We start from the raw sequence: 18,487 nt of genomic DNA, 5'->3' as shown, positions 1-18,487 counted from the left end.
GGCCTACTCGTTCGCATTGGCACTGGCACAGGGCCCCTCAAAGTACGGCGGTGTGTTTGCATGGCGGGGGCGCCTCCCACCGGCAGCTACACTTTTACTATGACGGGCCCTGTGCCAGTGACGTCGCCAACGAGTATTCCCCCCCACCTGATGAAGGAACCTGCACTTTCATCTGCACCTTCCTCTTTGTCCCTGTGTAAGGTGGTATAGTATGCGGGAAGGGGAACCTCACTTTCAGCAGGGTCAGAATCTGGCTGTGTGGCGTGCAAGGGGAATGTAGCGGTCTGGGTCAATGTACCAGCAGAGTCATCTAGCATTGGCTGTTCAATGGGCAGGATGAGGAGGAAACACAAATAAAGGCCCAAATAATAAAGTGGGCTAAATGCATTTCAAAATTGGTAACAGGACTAACCAGGCGGCATTGCTTTGTTCAGTGGAGGACAACTGTAATGAGAGGCTGACACAGTGAGTAGGCCCAAATCAGTAAGTAGTCTAAGGCTGGTTTCACATTTGCGTTTAAAAAGTGCAGCGTTTTAAACGCAAACGCATTTGGTGTAAAAACACATGTAAACGCGTTTAAACGCTGCGTTTTTTGACGCATGCGTTTTTGCATGTTTTAATACAAATGCAGCGTTTTGAAGCGTTTACATGCGTTTTTTCATGCATTTCCGTTTTTTAAACGCATGATGAGAAGTGTGTTACAGCTGCCAATCATCAAAATCAACAAGAAAACCCACTATAAAGAGAAATAGCTAGGGTTAGGGTTAGGGTTTGGATCCCTAGTAACCCTAGGGATCCTAACCCTAACCCTAACCCTAAGAGATCCTAACCGTAACCCTAACTCTAACCCTAACCCTAAGGGATCCTAACCCTAACCCTAAGGGATGCTAACCCTAACCCTAAGGGATCCTAACCCTAAGGGATCCCTTAGGGTTAGGGTTAGGGTTGGGGGTTGGCTTATCAGTGTGTATTCTTGTGTTTTTCTATTAAAAAGCATGCGTTTAAAAACGCATGCAAATGCATGTGCTTAAAAACGCATGCGTTTTCATAGACAGCCATACGTTTTTTTTGCCGCAAAAAAACGCATGCTTTTTTTGCGGCAAAAAAACGCCGCTAAAAATTACTACATGTTGCATTTCTGCAACAAAATGCATGCATAGAAAAGACGCATGCGGCGGCAAAACGCGTCAAAACGCATGCAAAAAAACACATGCGTTTTTAATGTTAAGTATAGGAAAAAAAAGCATGCTTTTTTTGCGCAAAAACGCAGCGGCAAAAAACGCAAATGTGAAACCAGCCTAAATGCAGTTCAAAATTGGTAACAGTAGTAAACAGGCAGCACTGCTTTGTTCAGTGGAGGAGAACAGCAAGGAGCGGCAGACACCGTTAGTAGGCCCCAACCAAACTAGTAGGCCAAATGCAGTGTAATATTAACAACTACTTAACGAGAGCCTGAAAATGGAATTTCTGGACAGGAAACCAGGAGAACAGCAAGGAGCGGCATACACCGTTAGTTGGCCCCAACCAAACTAGTAGGCCAAATGCAGTGTAATAACAACTACTTAACGAGAGCCTGAAAATGGAATTTCAGGACAGGAAACCAGGAGAACACCTTGGAGCGGTAGACACTGTTAGTAGGCCCCAACCAAACTTGGAGCCCCACTGCATTTGTTCCATTTAACAACTATTTAACAAGAACCTGAAGATAGGTCAGGAAAGGCAACTTGGAAAACACCTTGGAGCGGCAGACATTGTTAGTAGGCCCCAACCAAACTAGTAGCCCCACTGCAGTATTAAAATTCAGATAGGCTGAAAACCTGACAATTGCAGGTCATTTTTTTTAAGAGGACAGCTGTATTGAGTGGCACAGACAGACACTGCTAGTAGGCCTTACACCACAAAGTTGGCTCGATGAAGGTTTAAAAAAGGTTACATGGGTACATGGGCAGCATTGGTGTGGTCAGTGGAGGACTATTGGAAGGAGAGACCGCAGACAGACTTAGTAGGCCTAAAATAAAAAAAGTAGGCTCTATACACTTTTAAATAGGTTCCAGGGGTACACAGGCAGCATTGGTGTGGTCAGCGGAGGACTATTGGAAGGAGGGACCGCAGACAGACTTAGTGGGCCTAAAATAAAAAAAGTAGGCTCTATGCACTTTTAAATAGGTTCCAGGGGTACACAGGTAGCATTGGTGTGGTCAGTGGAGGACAATTGGAAGGAGGGACCGCAGACAGACTTAGTAGGCCTAAAATAAAAAAGTAGGCTCTATGCACTTTTAATTAGGTTCCAGGGGTACACAGGTAGCATTGGTGTGGTAAGTGAAGGACTATTGGAAAGAGGGACCACAGACATACTGATTAGGCCTAAAATAACAAAATAGGCTCAATGCAGCTTTGATTATGTGGTAGGGGTACACAGGCAGCATTGGTGTGGTCAGTGGAGGACAATTGGAAGGAGGGACCACAGACAGACATAGTAGGCCTAAAATAAAAAAATTAGGCTCAAAGCAGTTAGAATTATGTTGCACGGGTACACAGGCAGCATTGGTGTGGTCAGCGGAGGACTATTGGAAGGAGGGACCGCAGACAGACTTAGTAGGCCTATAATAAAAAAAGTAGGCTCTATGCACTTTTAATTAGGTTCCAGGGGTACATAGGCAGCATTGGTGTGGTCAGCGGAGGACAATAGGAAGGAGGGACCGCAGACAGAATTAGTAGGCCTAAAATAAAAAAATTAGGCTCAATGCAGTTAGAATTATGTTGCAGAGGTGCACAGGCAGCATTGGTGTGGTCAGCGGAGGACAATTGGAAGGAGTGTCTGACACAGTTAGTACTCCCAAAAAGTAAATAAATGTTAATGTCTCGCAAAACAACAAAACAAAAAAAAAGGGGTGGCATACTTAGGTACAGGGGTGGGCTCCTCTGCTGCCTTTCAGACATAGTAATTTGGCACAAAGTATTTAGTGGTGTAAATGTACAACAGGGCCCCTGAATATTTTAACTAGCATCATAGATGTCAACAAATTGGTATTGTCAGTGCCAGGCATTGAAGGATTTCAGCACATAGACTAAACAGTGGTGGAGCTGTGATAATTTTGCAAGTGGTAGAGCACTGTTTGAGCTGGGGGGGCACTCTCTCGTGGCCGGCGGTACAGGCCCAGGGCCCCTCATGTTACAACGGTGTGTCTGACGTTGGGTGCGCGCCACCATCGCCAGAGACACTTCATTGAACTATGAGGGACCCAGTGGCAGTACCGTCAACCAAAAGTGGGCACACCCACCTCTTCAGACAAACGGCACTCTCACGGGTGCTTGCGCCAAGTGGCGAGACCACGGCCCCGTGGGGGGAGTTAGCCAATTTAGGGAGGTGTAAACATGTCGTATGCTGGACAAACAGCAGCTGCAAATTAAGAGATTGGAACAGTCAGTAAGACCAGTCCAAAAGCATGACCTTTTTGCAGGAAAGCTAGGTGTCAGCCGGGAAAGGTGGGGAAAAATAGTTAGAAATCCATGAGTGGTTCATTTTAATGAAGGTTAGATCATCAACATTTTGGGTAGCCAGACGAGTCCTTTTTTGGTCAGTATTGAACCAGCAGCACTGAATACTCTTTCTGATAGCACCCTAGCTGCTGGGCAAGCAAGCTCCTGCAATGCATATTCGGCCAATTCAGACCAGGTGTCTATTTTTGATGCCCAGTAATCAAATGGGAATGACGGTTGAGGGAGGACATCGATAAGGGTTGAGAATTAGTTAGTAACCATACTGGACAAATGTTGTCTCCTGTCACTTTGAATTGAAGCTGCAGTACCTGTCCTGTCTGCGGTCATTGCGAAATCACTCCACAACCTGGTCAGAAAACCCCTCTGTCCAACGCCACTTCTGATTTGTGCACCTCTAACACCTCTGCCCCGTTGCCCCCTGCAGCTCGTGTGAGAACCATCACCGGCGCTGTGTGCTGGGAATGCCTGAATCAAACGGTCTACAAGAGTTGCTTGTTTGGTTGCCAATATTTGTTCAAGGTTCTCATGTGGCATGATATTTTGCAATTTGCCTTTATAGCGAGGATCAATGAGGCAGGCCAACCAGTAATCGTCATCGGTCATCATTTTTATAATGCGTGGGTCCCTTTTGAGGATACGCAAGGCATAATCCGCCATGTGGGCCAGTGTTCCAGTTGTCAAATCTGTGCTTGTGCTGGGTTGAGGAGCACTTTCTGGCAAATCAACATCACTTCTCTCCCTCAAAAACCCTGAACCCGGCCTTGCAACGCCACCAGTTTCTATTGCCCCCTGAGAAGCTTCCTCATCCAAAAAATACTCATCCCCATCATCCTCCTCGTCCTCCTCCTCTTCACCCGCCACCTCGTCCTGTAGACTTACCTGACCAGACAATGGGTGACTGTCGTCAAGGCTTCCCTCGTCCTCGGCTGCAGACGCCTGCTCCTTTATGTGCGTCAAGCTTTGCATCAGCAGATGCATTAGGGGGATGCTCATGCTTATTATGGCGTTGTCTGCACTAACCAGCCGTGTGCATTCCTCAAAACACTGAAGAACTTGACACAGGTCTTGTAGCTTCGACAACTTCATGTGCAGTGTGGAGTTCCACCTTGTTGCAACTTCGATGATTAGGCGATGCTGGGGAAGGTTCAAAGACCGCTGATGGTTCTGCATATGGCTGGAGTGTACGGGCGAACGGCAGATGTGCGAGCAAAGTCTGCGCACTTTGAGGAGCAGGTCGGGTAACCCCGGATAACTTTTCAGGAAGCACTGCACCACCAGGTTTAAGGTGTGAGCCAGGCAAGGAATGTGTTTCAGTTCTGAAAGGGCTATGGCAGCCATAAACTTCCTTCCGTTATCACTCACTACCTTGCCTGCCTCAAGATGTACAGTGCCCAGCCATGACTGAGTTTCTTGCTGCAAGAACTCTGAGAGAACTTCCGCGGTGTGTCTGTTGTCTCCCAAACATTTCATTGCCAATACAGCCTGCTGACGCTTGCCACTAGCTGTTCCATAATGGGACACCTCGTGTGCAACAGTGACAGCTGCGGATGGAGTGGTCGTGCGACTGCAGTCTGTGGACGAGCTCTCGCTTCTGCTGGAGGACGAGGAGGAGGGGGGGCGAACGCCTACAGCCAACTGTTTCCTAGACTGTGGGCTAGGCAGAACTGTCCCAATATTGCTGTCCCCTGTGGACCCTGCATCCACCACATTAACCCAGTGTGCCGTGATGGAGAAGTAACGCCCCTGGCCATGCCTACTGGTCCATGCATCTGTTGTCAGGTGCACCTTTGTACTCACAGATTGCCTGAGTGCATGGATAATGCGGTCTTTTACATGCTGGTGGAGGGCTGTGATGGCTTTTCTCGAAAAGAAGTGTCGACTGGGTAGCTCGTAGCGTGGTACAGCGTAGTCCATCAGGGCTTTGAAAGCTTCGCTTTCAACTAACCTGTAGGGCATCATCTCTAACGAGATTAGTCTAGCAATGTGGGCGTTCAAACCCTGTGTACGCGGATGCGAGGATGAGTACTTCCTTTTCCTAACAAGAGTCTCATGTAGGGTGAGTTGGACTGGAGAGCTGCATATGGTGGAACTAGCGGGGGTGCCGGTGGACATGGCAGACTGAGAGAGGGTTGGTGATGGTATTCTTGCTGGTGCCCTACATACAGTCTTTCCTAACACGAAACTGGTGATTCCCTGACTGCTTTGGCCTTGCGACGAAACCTCCACATTTTACTGCAGGTGGTGTGGTAAATGGTGGGCTTACAGTGAGGGAAGGGATGTAGCATTGATGACTAGCTTCATTGTGAGAGGGTGCTACAACGTTAAGGGACGTTTGGTAGTTAGCCCAGGCTTGCAAGTGCATGGTGGTTAAATGTCTACGCATGCAAATTGTATTTAGATTTTTTACATTCTGACCTCTGCTGAAGGTCCTTGAGCATTTTTTACACATGACTTTGTGCTGATCATTTGGATCTTGTTTAAAAAAAATGCCAGACTGCACTCTTCTTCGGATACCTTTTCAGGCATTGCAGACTGAGCTTCTTTAACCGGATGGCCACGCTGTCCTACAACTAGTTTTGGTTTTGCCACACGTTTTTGGCCAGATACAGGCCTGCCAGATGGAACCTGCTGCGATGCTGCTGCTGCTGCTGCTCCTCCTCCTCCTCCGCTTCAGAGCTTCTGCCACCTGCACCCTGTTCCCCCAATGGCTGCCAATCGGGGTCAACAACTGGGTCATCTATGACCTCCTCTTCTATGTCCTGTGAACCTTCCTCTGTGTCACTGTGTTAACCGGTGCTATAGCGTTCGTGACGGGGCTCCATAGTCTCATCAGGGTCAGATTCTGGATCAGTACACTGCGAGGGCAATGTTCTGATCTGAGTCAAAGGAACAGCATAGTAATCTGGCTGTGGTTGTGCATCTGTGCACGCCATGTCTGATTCATCTTGTAATGGGCATGGCCTGTTAACAATTTCCCTTTCTAACCCAGGAACGGTATGTGTAAAGAGCTCCATGGAGTAACCCGTTGTGTCGCCTGACGCATCCTTCTCTGTTGTTCTGGGTGAAGAAGACAAGGAAGCGACTTGTCCCTGACCGGGAACATCCACTGACGACGCGCTGCTTTTACATTTTGCACTTTCCGAAGAGGAGGCGAAAGAGCTAGAGGCAAAGTCAGCAAGGAAAGCCAAAACTTGTTCCTGCTGCTCCGGCTATAAAAGCGGTTTTCCTACTCCCAGAAAAGGGAGCGTTCGAGGCCTTGTGTAGCCAGACGATGATGCTGGCTCAACAACTCGACTTAGGTGCTATATTGCTTTTCCCACGACCACCTGATGCTCCACCACCACTACCATCATTACCAGCTGGCAATGACCGCCCACGGCCACGACCTCTTCCACCAGACTTCCTCATTGTTTGAAAAATGTAACCAAACAAACAAACCCTTTTATAGGTGGGTGAGACTGCAGGGAAAATCAGGCCGCCCCGCACTGTGTTATGCAGTATGCACAGTGCGGGGCTGGGATTCCTGGGCATGCGCACTGCACTTGTCAGATGCTCCACAGGTCCCCCGCCTTCCAGCGTTGTTCTGTGCCGCTGTTCCAAACGCCGGCAAGGATACCTTTATATTCCGGCAACGCTGAAAGGCGGGGGACCTGGGGAGCGTCTGAGAAGCGCAGTGCGCATGCCCAGGAATCTCAGCCCCACACTGTGCATAATGCATAACACAGTGCTGGGCGGGGATTCAGTAACAGGGTGGCCGCACTGCCCGCACAGGTGCAAAACAGAACCCGGCACCAGCGCTAGGACGGCAAATGCTCTATGCGCCTGCGCAAGGCAGAAGAGCAGAGCGCAGGCGCCGGAATTCACACAATAACAGTGCTGAGGGGGCGGCGAAAATCTACACAAGAGATGACTGACGGCAGTTGGGCGCTTCTAAGAGGAGGCTTCAGTCCCGCCTCCATGGACAAAGATAGGTATTTCAGCGAAATTATAAATACATTTATTGTGGGAATAACAGAAACAAAAACTAAAAGAGCCACCTTGTTAGAATGCAGCATTACTGCTGCACAAGGTGGCTCTTTTAGTTTATAACGGCTAGAGGGGGGTGACAGTGGCCCTTTAAGTGGCAGACAGATATGCCACTAACAGGACTGACGCAGATGCACACACTGCCAATAAAAATCTACCCCTTTTTATTTTTTCTGGGAGAATAGTGAAGAAATCAGGCCCTCTGTAATACAGTATATTTTCTGTAGCAGAAAATGACAGACAGATGCCACAGAGAGGACTGGCACAGATGCAGATTTGCCAATCTTAATCTCCCACTTTTTTATTTGGTATGGGAGAATAGTGAAGAAATCAGGCCCACTGTAATACAGTATATTTTCTGTGGCAGAAAAGGACAGACAGATGCCACAGACAGGACTGGCACAGATGCAGATTTGCCAATCTTAATCTCCCACTTTTTCATTTTTTCAGGGAGAATAGTGAAGAAATCAGGCCCACTGTAATACAGTATATTTTCTGTGGCAGAAAAGGACAGACAGATGCCACAGACAGGACTGGCACAGATGCAGATTTGCCAATCTTAATCTCCCACTTTTTCATTTTTTTCAGGGAGAATAGTGAAGAAATCAGGCCCACTGTAATACAGTATATTTTCTGTGGCAGAAAATGACAGACAGATGCCACAGACAGGACTGGCACAGATGCAGATTTGCCAATCTTAATCTCCCACTTTCTCATTTTTTCAGGGAGACTAGTGAATAAATCAGGGCCACTGTATTTGAATACATTTCCTGTGGCAGAAAGTGGCTTGAAGATACAGTGGGGCAAAAAAGTATTTAGTCAGTCAGCAATAGTGCAAGTTTCACCACTTAAAAAGATGAGAGGCGTCTGTAATCTACATCATAGGTAGACCTCAACTATGGGAGACAAACTGAGAAAAAAAAAATCCAGAAAATCACATTGTCTGTTTTTTTATCATTTTTTTTGCATATTATGGTGGAAAATAAGTATTTGGTCAGAAACAAACAATCAAGATTTCTGGCTCTCACAGACCTGTAACTTCTTCTTTAAGAGTCTCCTCTTTCCTCCACTCATTACCTGTAGTAATGGCACCTGTTTAAACTTGTTATCAGTATAAAAAGACACCTGTGCACACCCTCAAACAGTCTGACTCCAAACTCCACTATGGTGAAGACCAAAGAGCTGTCAAAGGACACCAGAAACAAAATTGTAGCCCTAGACCAGGCTGGGAAGACTGAATCTGCAATAGCCAACCAGCTTGGAGTGAAGAAATCAACAGTGGGAGCAATAATTAGAAAATGGAAGACATACAAGACCACTGATAATCTCCCTCGATCTGGGGCTCCACGCAAAATCCCACCCCGTGGGGTCAGAATGATCACAAGAACGGTGAGCAAAAATCCCAGAACCACGCGGGGGGACCCAGTGAATAAACTGCAGAGAGCTGGGACCAATGTAACAAGGCCTACCATAAGTAACACACTACGCCACCATGGACTCAGATCCTGCAGTGCCAGACGTGTCCCACTGCTTAAGCCAGTACATGTCTGGGCCCGTCTGAAGTTTGCTAGAGAGCATTTGGATGATCCAGAGGAGTTTTGGGAGAATGTCCTATGGTCTGATGAAACCAAACTGGAACTGTTTGGTAGAAACACAACTTGTCGTGTTTGGAGGAAAAAGAATACTGAGTTGCATCCATCAAACACCATACCTACTGTAAAGCATGGTGGTGGAAACATCATGCTTTGGGGCTGTTTCTCTGCAAAGGGGCCTGGACGACTGATCCAGGTACATGAAAGAATGAATGGGGCCATGTATCGTGAGATTTTGAGTGCAAACCTCCTTCCATCAGCAAGGGCATTGAAGATGAAACGTGGCTGGGTCTTTCAACATGACAATGATCCAAAGCACACCACCAGGGCAACGAAGGAGTGGCTTCATAAGAAGCATTTCAAGGTCCTGGAGTGGCCTAGCCAGTCTCCAGATCTCAACCCTATAGAAAACCTTTGGAGGGAGTTGAAAGTCCGTGTTGCCAAGCGAAAAGCCAAAAACATCACTGCTCTAGAGGAGATCTGCATGGAGGAATGGGCCAACATACCAACAACAGTGTGTGGCAACCTTGTGAAGACTTACAGAAAACGTTTGACCTCTGTCATTGCCAACAAGGGATATATTACAAAGTATTGAGAAGAAATTTTGTTTCAGACCAAATACTTATTTTCCACCATAATATGCAAATAAAATGTTAAAAAAACAGACAATGTGATTTTCTGGATTTTTTTTTCTCAGTTTGTCTCCCATAGTTGAGGTCTACCTATGATGTAAATTACAGACGCCTCTCATCTTTTTAAGTGGTGGAACTTGCACTATTACTGACTGACTAAATACTTTTTTGCCCCACTGTATATAACAAAAAAAGGGGGGGCTGAACTACAATTACTATCTCCCTACAGTAATCTCAGAAAAGTATGGCAGGCAGCAATAAAAAGGACTGCTGCACTCAAAAGTGTGGACAAACAAACAAGATAGCTGTGCAGAAAGGAAGGAGCAACAGGATTTGTGCTTTGAAAAAAGCAGTTGGTTTGCACAGCGGTGTACAAACAGCAATGCAGCTATCAGGGAGCCTTCTAGGGCAGCCCAATAAGCTACAGAGCTGATGAAGACAAATCTTGCCTCCACTGTCCCTGCTAAGAAAAGGTGGTGTTGGACAGTGGAAATCACTACAGCACAAGCGGTTTAGGGGTTAATGTACCCTGCCTAACGCTATCCCTGCTTCTGACGAAGCGGCAGCAACCTCTCCCTATGCTCAGATCAGCAGCAGTAAGATGGCGGTCGGCGGGAACGCCCCTTTATAGCCCCTGTGACGCCGCAGAAAGCAAGCCAATCACTGTAATGCCCTTCTCTAAGATGGTGGGGACTGAGACCTATGTCATCACGCTGCCCACACTCTGCGTCCACCTTCATTGGCTGAGAAATGGCGCTGAACGCGTCATATGAAACGCGACTTTGGCGCGAAGATCGCGTACCGCATGGCCGATCTCACACTGGGATCGGGTCGGGTTTCATGAAACCCGACTTTGCCAAAAGTCGGCGACTTATGACAATGACCGATCCGTTTCGCTCAACCCTACTGCTGACCCCACAAGTCTTCATTTCATATACACTTATTTAGGAGCATAACTTATCTGGGTGTGAAGGATGCAATCACATGCCAATTCTTCAGGATGAGGAAACCCATGATTTCTCTAATATGGGCAGAAGAGAATATATGATGCATTATATTTGGGGGTCTGTACAGATCTTACATCAGCAGATGTACATCAATTTTCACAGCATATTTCAAAATGGGGATTTTGAAAAATGACTGAGTTTAGGTTTTTTTTTTTGAATGTCTAGGAACATTAGACTTTAATTGTGACATCTGTATCAGTGCCTGCCCTTCCTGCCTCTGCTTCTGTCACCAGGTGGTACTGCGCCTTTTTTATGGGCAATGCAGGCAGAGCTGCCACCAGGAAATTCAGGGCCCCATACAGGCAAAATTTTTGGTCCCTCTTGAGCTCCACCCCTTGAACCTTTCACAGTCTCACCGTTCACTCTTGTAAAAACTCCACTTCTGCACCTTGTCCTCACCAATCACACATTAATAGTTCCCATTGAACACCATATCACATACAGAGCCATCAGCTTCTGTTTTGGTAAAAAGATGTTTTAAGCCGCCACCACGACAAAGTAGACTCTTTTTGCAGGGCTCCACTCTACTCTAACCTATTAAACATTTCTTAAAATATCCAATACTCTTTTTAGGTCTCTTTTTATTTATTTTTATTTAACGGAATATGTTGCATGCATTTTTGAAAATGACCAATAATACCACATACAAAGGACAAATATCGCCACACCATGACTAGATTACATATTACCACCACATAGTGATCAAATATTACCACAGACAAGGGAAAAATGCTGCCACACCCCGGCCGGACCACTGAATAATACCATATAGTGACTGAATAATACCATGTACAAGGGACAAGTACCGCCACACTATGACCTGAACACATATTACCACCACATAGTGACCGAATTATACCACATACAAGGGATCAAATACCACCACACCATGGCGAGACCACTGAATAATACCAACTAGTGACTGAATAATAACAAATAGAAGGGACAAATAGCACCACACCATGACCAGACCACATAGTACCACCATATAGAGACCAAATAATACCACATGCAAGAGACAGATACTGCCACACCATGGCCAGACCATATATTACACCACATAGTGGCCAAATAATGCCACATACAAGGAACAAATACCGCAATAACATGACCAGACCACATACAGTGGGGAAAATAAATATTTGATCCCTTCCTGATTTTGTAAGTTTGACCACTGATGAAGACTTGAACAGTCTATAGTTTGAAGGGTAGGTTAATTTTAACTTTGATAGATAGAATATAAAATCACATTGTATATATTACATAAATATATTTGCATTTTGCAGTGAGAAATAAGTATTTGATCCCCTACCAACCATTAAGAGTTCTGGCTCCTATAGACCAGTTAGATGCTCCTAATCAACTTGTTACCTGCATTAAAGACCAAAGAGCTTTATAAGGATGTCAGGGACAAGATCATAGACCTGCACAAAGCTGGAATAGGCTACAAAACCATAAGTAAGACGCTGGATGAGAAGGAGACAACTGTTGGTGCAATAGCAGACTGTTCATGTCTTTGTCAGTGGGCAAACTTACAAAATCAGGAAGGGATCAAATATTTATTTCCCCCACTGTACTATCACCATATAGTGACTGAATAATACCACATACAAGGAACAAATACCACCACACCATGAGCAGACCCCATATTACCACCACATAGTGACCGAATACTATCACATACAAGGAAAACATTTCACCACAGTAAGACCAGACCACATATTACCACCACATAGTGACTGAAATAATACCATTATATGCTGGAACTCTGTACATGATAGGCAGTGTATTGTTTCAGTGTACAGATAATACAGTGATCACCAGTGACATAATACACAGGAGTTCTGCATATAGTGTCAGTGTACAGGCAAGATAGGGATCACCAGTGTCATTATACACAGGAGCTCTGTATATAGTATATAGTGTATACTGTAAGCGAAAAGTGTACACACTGTCTCACCGGTGACGTCTTTAGTTGAAGTCCTTCATCTTCATTCAGCACATACCACCAGTATTTCTTCCATCCAGGACATGTTTCAGTAGAAAGTAGCATATAGTTGTCTAGAGCACCGGTTCCTGTGCAAATTCTCCAATTTTTCCCCAACAGCTACACACACCAGTTGAAGAAAAAAAAGAGTCATAGTTTCGCCCTGCACAGTAACAGGGTAACAGGTGGCAGTTGTAATATCCCTGAATTAGGCCCTACAGTAATAATGTCCCACATATTGGTCACATATGTATTTCATTCTGGAACACATATGTCTCATTCCTGGCACCTTGTGTTCTCCCATTCCTGGCTCTATATGTCTCCATCCTGGCCCAATGTGACTTCATTCTGCCCACATATGTCTCCATCCTGACCTCAAGTGTCTCCATCCAACCCCCATGTGTGTCCATTCTGCCCAAATGTTGCCTCCATTCTGCCCCCATGTTGTCTCAGTTCTTCCCCCATGTTGTCTCCCCCATCCATCTGAGGCACATGGCAATGTAATTTGCAGGCAGCTGCTAACGGTTGTAGTGCGTCAAGTCACCAGCTTCCTGCACGGCAATGAATTTAAAGTGAGTATACATGTTCAGTTACTGAACAGGCAGAATCCTGCTGCTGGGGCTCAGTGATCAGAAATAGAAAGAGGAGTGGGGGCCCATTTCAGGCTTTATACATCAGTAAGAGCAGTAACGCCCTGATGGCGTCCCTGAATGTAGGATAACAGTTCTTTTGTAGTTCCATCCATAGTGGGAGACATAGTGTTAACCGCTGTCTTGTTTGGGTGGGGCTGCAAGCTATTTAAGATCCTAAAATCCTACTCTCCACAGCTAATTATAAGCAGATCTGCTTTTGTGTAACTTGTACCTTGCTATTCTCCCAGTGGACAGGCGTGATTTATGAATTCAGCTTGATTTTTGACTATTCTCATTCATTACGATTTTGTCTCTACATCGATCTCTTTCTGATTTAGTTATTCGACTATTTTCTTGCCTCTGGTTCACTCCTCCAGATAGAAGCTTTTCTATGGAAATAATCCAATGGACCGCATTTTAAGTACAGATCCCTGTTTAGGGGATTAATGGTGAAGGTTGGTGACAGTTACATACATACAATACGGACCAAAAGTTTGGACACACCTTCTCATTCGAAGATTTTTCTGTATTTTCATGACTATGAAAATTGTACATTCACACTGAAGGCATCAAAACTATGAATTAACACATGTGAAATTATATACTTAACAAAAAAGTGTGAAACAACTGAAAATATGTCTTATATTCTAGGTTCTTCAAAGTAGCCACCTTTTGCTTTATGACTGCTTTGCACACTCTTGGCATTCTCTTGATGAGCTTCATGAGGTAGTCATGGGGAATGGTTTTCACTTCACAGGTGTGCCCTGTCAGGTTTAATAAGTGGGATTTCTTGCCTTATAAATGGGGTTGGGACCATCAGTTGTGTTGAGCAGAAGTCTGGTGGATACACAGCTGATAGTCCTACTGAATAGACTGTTAGAATTTGTATTATGGCAAGAAAAAAGCAGCTAAGTAAAGAAAAACGAGTGGCCATCATTACTTTAAGAAATGAAGGTCAGTCAGTCCTCAAAATTAAGAAAACTTTGAAAGTGTCCCCAAGTGCAGTTGCAAAAATCATCAAGCGCTACAAAGAAACTGTCTCACATGAGGACCGCCCCAGGAAAGAAAGACCAAGAGTCACCTCTGCTTCTGAGGATAAGTTTATCCGAGTCACCAGCCTCAGAAATCGCAGGTTAACAGCAGCTCAGATTAGAGACCAGGTCAATGCCACACAGAGTTCTAGCAGCAGACACATCTCTACAACAACTGTTAAGAGAGACTTTGTGCAGCAGGCCTTCATGGTAAAATAGCTGCTAGGAAACCCCTGCTAAGGACAGGCAACAAGCAGAAGAGACTTGTTTGGGCTAAAGAACACAAGGAATGGACATTAGACCAGTGGAAATCTGTGCTTTGGTCTGAGATCTTTGGTTCCAACGACCGTATCTTTGTGTGACGCAGAAAAGGTGAACGGATGGACTCTACATGCCTGGTTCCCACTGTGAAGCATGGAGGAGGAGGTGTGATGGTGTGGGGGTGCTTTGCTGATGACACTGTTGGGGATTTATTTAAAATTGAAGGCATACTGAACCAGCATGGCTACCACAGCATCTTGCAGCGGCATGCTATTCCATCCGTTTTGCGTTTAGTTGGACCATCATTTATTTTTCTAAAGGACAATGGCCCCAAACAATCCTTCAGGCAGTGTAAGGGCTATTTGACCAAGAAGTAGGGTGATGGGGTGCTACACCAGATGACCTGGCCTCCAGAGTCACCAGACCTGAACCCAATCGAGATGGTTTGGGGTGAGCTGGACCGCAGAGTGAAGGCAAAAGGGCCAACAAGTGCTAAGCATCTCTGGCAACTCCTTCAAGATTGTTGGAAGACCATTTCTGGTGACTACCTCTTGAAGCTCATCAAGAGAATGCCAAGAGTGTGCAAAGCAGTAATCAAAGCAAAAGGGGGCTACTTTGAAGAACCTAGAATATAAGACATATTTTCAGTTGTTTCACACTTTTTTGTTAAGTATATAATTCCACATGTGTTAATTCATAATTTTAATGCCTTCAGTGTGAATGTACAATTTTCATAGTCATGAAAATACAGAAAAATCTTCGAATGAGAAGGTGTGTCCAAACTTTTTGGTCTGTACTGTACGTAGACTCATTCAAGTGAATTGGTCTGTGCACATGTCAGTGTGTTTCCACAAACATTATGTTCATGGGCAAAACATGATGACATGTCCGTTTAGCTGCAGCATGGGCTGCACAACGTCTGCACAACGTCCTGCACACGTGCATACTTATGACACAAGGATGACATCTGTGTGTCATTAGTGTGACATGTACCGGCACGTTGGAATCAGCAGTACTGTTCACGATGTTCCCCAGCGCCAGGTGCTGAGAACAGCTCTCATCATTGTCCTATGCTCTGCCTGAGATCAGAGCGAGCAGGGGACAATGGTGAGAGATGTATTCAAGTGTAAAAATAACAATAAAATGAAAAATCACATTTTGCTCAACTTATCACCTAATCCCCTAAAGCAATTGCCCCCTGTAAACAATCAAAAATATAAAAATAACAATATCTGTCCAAAGTTGAAAATTTTTCTCTCGTCACAGGCATCGGTTGATGGGACTACTACTCCCATCAGCCTAATTTTGCTGCCACTAATAACAGTGAGAGCAGGCAGCGGCTGATGGGAGTATTCATCAGACAGCACATGCGCTATAACTGAATAAATGTAAAAAAAAAATGTGGGTTCCCCGGTATTTTTGATAACCAGCCAGGCTAAACTGACAGCCATTTGTTTAAATTATTTAAAAATTTGACAACCAGACAAAATAAACCTGGGGGCTGGTATTCTCAGGCTGGTAAATGACCTAAAAATAACATCCCCCTGCCGCCCCAGGAAAGGCGCATCTAATAGATGTGCCAATTCTGAAGCTTTGCTTTGCTCTTCCAACTTGCCCTGTGGGAGTGGCAAGTGGGGTATAATATTTGTGGAGTTGAAGTCACCTTTGTATTGTCTGATGACATCAAGCGCACGAGTTAGTAATGGAGAGGCATCTATAAGACACCTATTTGGCACCCCAGGGGTTCAGGCACCAAAGTGGTATTGCCTTCCTCTCGGGGAGGGTAATGCCATGCCTGGAGACAGGAGGGATCCCTTTGGCAGGTAATCTTACATGCAACATTTTCTGAATCCAGGCCAGATGGGGGGGCTCTAAACCTGGTTTAAGGGGAACTTCCCTATATACATCCTGGTCTGGAGGAGGAGTCATTTTGTCTGGTGCAGACAGTTGACAGTTGGTATCAGACAATAAAGGAGCACAGAAGGACTTAGGAACTAGAGGAGACCTGCAACTGGGCCTCCCTAAGCTGAGCACAGAAACCAGGCACCAGGAACCCGAGGTCGCGAGAAACTACAGGTACCACGGCAGAACCAGAGGGCAGGAAACTAAAAGGGACTTGCCCACATAATAACTGAGGTACAGCAGCAATCAGAGCCCGGAGTCACCATGGACAGAGACCCCAAAGAGATGGCTCAAGTTGTTTACCGTGCAGGTACTGTCCCTGGACAGGGAAGTAAGAGGACCTTGTTAGAGAGCAACAGGCAGCAAGGGACTACAGACCAGCACATAGTGGAAGGCTCCCAAACTGACCTGTCAAGGGGATTTCCACCTGTCTTCGGGCTGCCTGGACTCCATCTTTACCTGTTGCCGGTACCCTGGACTGAGGCGGCTAAACACCAGTAAACCAGGTAAAGACTGCAACCCTGTGTCCTCCATTTATTCGTCAGCAATCACCATCCCTGCCAAACACACCGGGAGCCATGGGAACACCGCTTCACATTTGGGAAGCGACACCATCTTTGCTGCAACACCATCACCCTAGAGGACCCCTATAAGCAGAGTCGGTCACCTCTGACCGAAAGCCACAGGTGGTGTCACAAACTTTCATAATTTCCACAACCCCTTTAAAGACCGTCCCTTTTACATGGGCGCCCAGGGCCACAGACCGGGTCACTGCCATCGTGACCACCCCTTTGGTTGCGACCAGACTTTGTACCGAGTACCCCACTTCCCTGACAGGCGACTCACCTATCTATTAGTAATCCTATAGTTATAATGTAATTAAACACATGGCAAGAATAAAGTCTTTTATTTTAAATAAAAAGGCACACAGTTTTACTTTTTTATTTAAAAATAACAAACAATTATACTCACCTAGCACCCATTCCATTGAAGCCCTCATAGCCTGTAAGAAACAGAAACTAATAAACAACAAAGATACTCACCTAATGCCCATTCCATTGAAGCTACCGTCTCCTGTAAAAAACCTAATTCATGTCAGCGATAAATAGTTTTCAACCTGAACGGTGCCAAGATGCGACTGTCCAGTCTGGAAACCACTGGAGAATGAGCTGCTGCGAGCTGAAGCTGTGTTCCCAGACAGGCCCCTGAACTGCGATGAACTCAAGAGCTTAGCACCATGACATTTTTTCTCAGGGTGGTAGCTGTGATCTCATTGATTTGACCGCAATTCACAATGAGGCCTGCTATCGCTGCAGCAAGTCATTCTCCCATTCTCCATTCAGTGTGAGCTGTTGCTTGCGGCCACCGCTCATTCTGATGAGCAATGTTGCACAGATTGATTACACTATAGATTCTTTCAACTTCAGTCAGGTTGTTGTTTTTTTCAATTATTCTTAATTTTACGCTTGAGTACAACTCTCAACATTGCCCCCTGCTTGCGCTGATCCCAGGTGACAATGATGTAAGCTGTCTTCAGCACCCTCATCTGAGAACAGCGCAAACTGTGCCAGTTTTTTTCAGGCACCTGTACATATGATATTAATGCCTCAAACGGGTGGCACACAGTTGCCACACGTATGACTCAAATATGAAACACACGTACACATGGATTGCATTTCCGAACCTGCTTACAAGAGCAAGCTTAATTTACTGGGTCCATATCTCCAGAATGTGCATTGCATGTGCACTACAATGTATGGGCACTACAACAGCAGATTTGCAATTTTCACTCAGCGATATCCACTGTTGCTTGTTTCTGGAAAACACTTATGGAGTCAAAATCATCACTACACCTTTAGATAAATTACCAGAGGTGTGTAATTTCCAAAATGGAGTCACTTGAGGTGGCATTCTGC

General features: G+C 45.5%; 1 protein-coding gene across 1 annotated transcript in view; it reads left to right on the top strand.

The window, feature by feature from the left end:
* LOC138671966 (arylsulfatase H-like) overlaps positions 1-18,487 on the top strand; it is a 137,089-nt gene that overhangs the window by 13,751 nt on the left and 104,851 nt on the right. The window lies entirely within an intron of this gene.

Source organism: Ranitomeya imitator, chromosome 3 (genome assembly GCF_032444005.1).
Source record: "Ranitomeya imitator isolate aRanImi1 chromosome 3, aRanImi1.pri, whole genome shotgun sequence".
NCBI classification, from domain to species: domain Eukaryota; kingdom Metazoa; phylum Chordata; class Amphibia; order Anura; family Dendrobatidae; genus Ranitomeya; species Ranitomeya imitator.
Note: the sequence above shows the minus strand (reverse complement) of the source record. Positions and strands in the feature narration are given on the sequence as shown.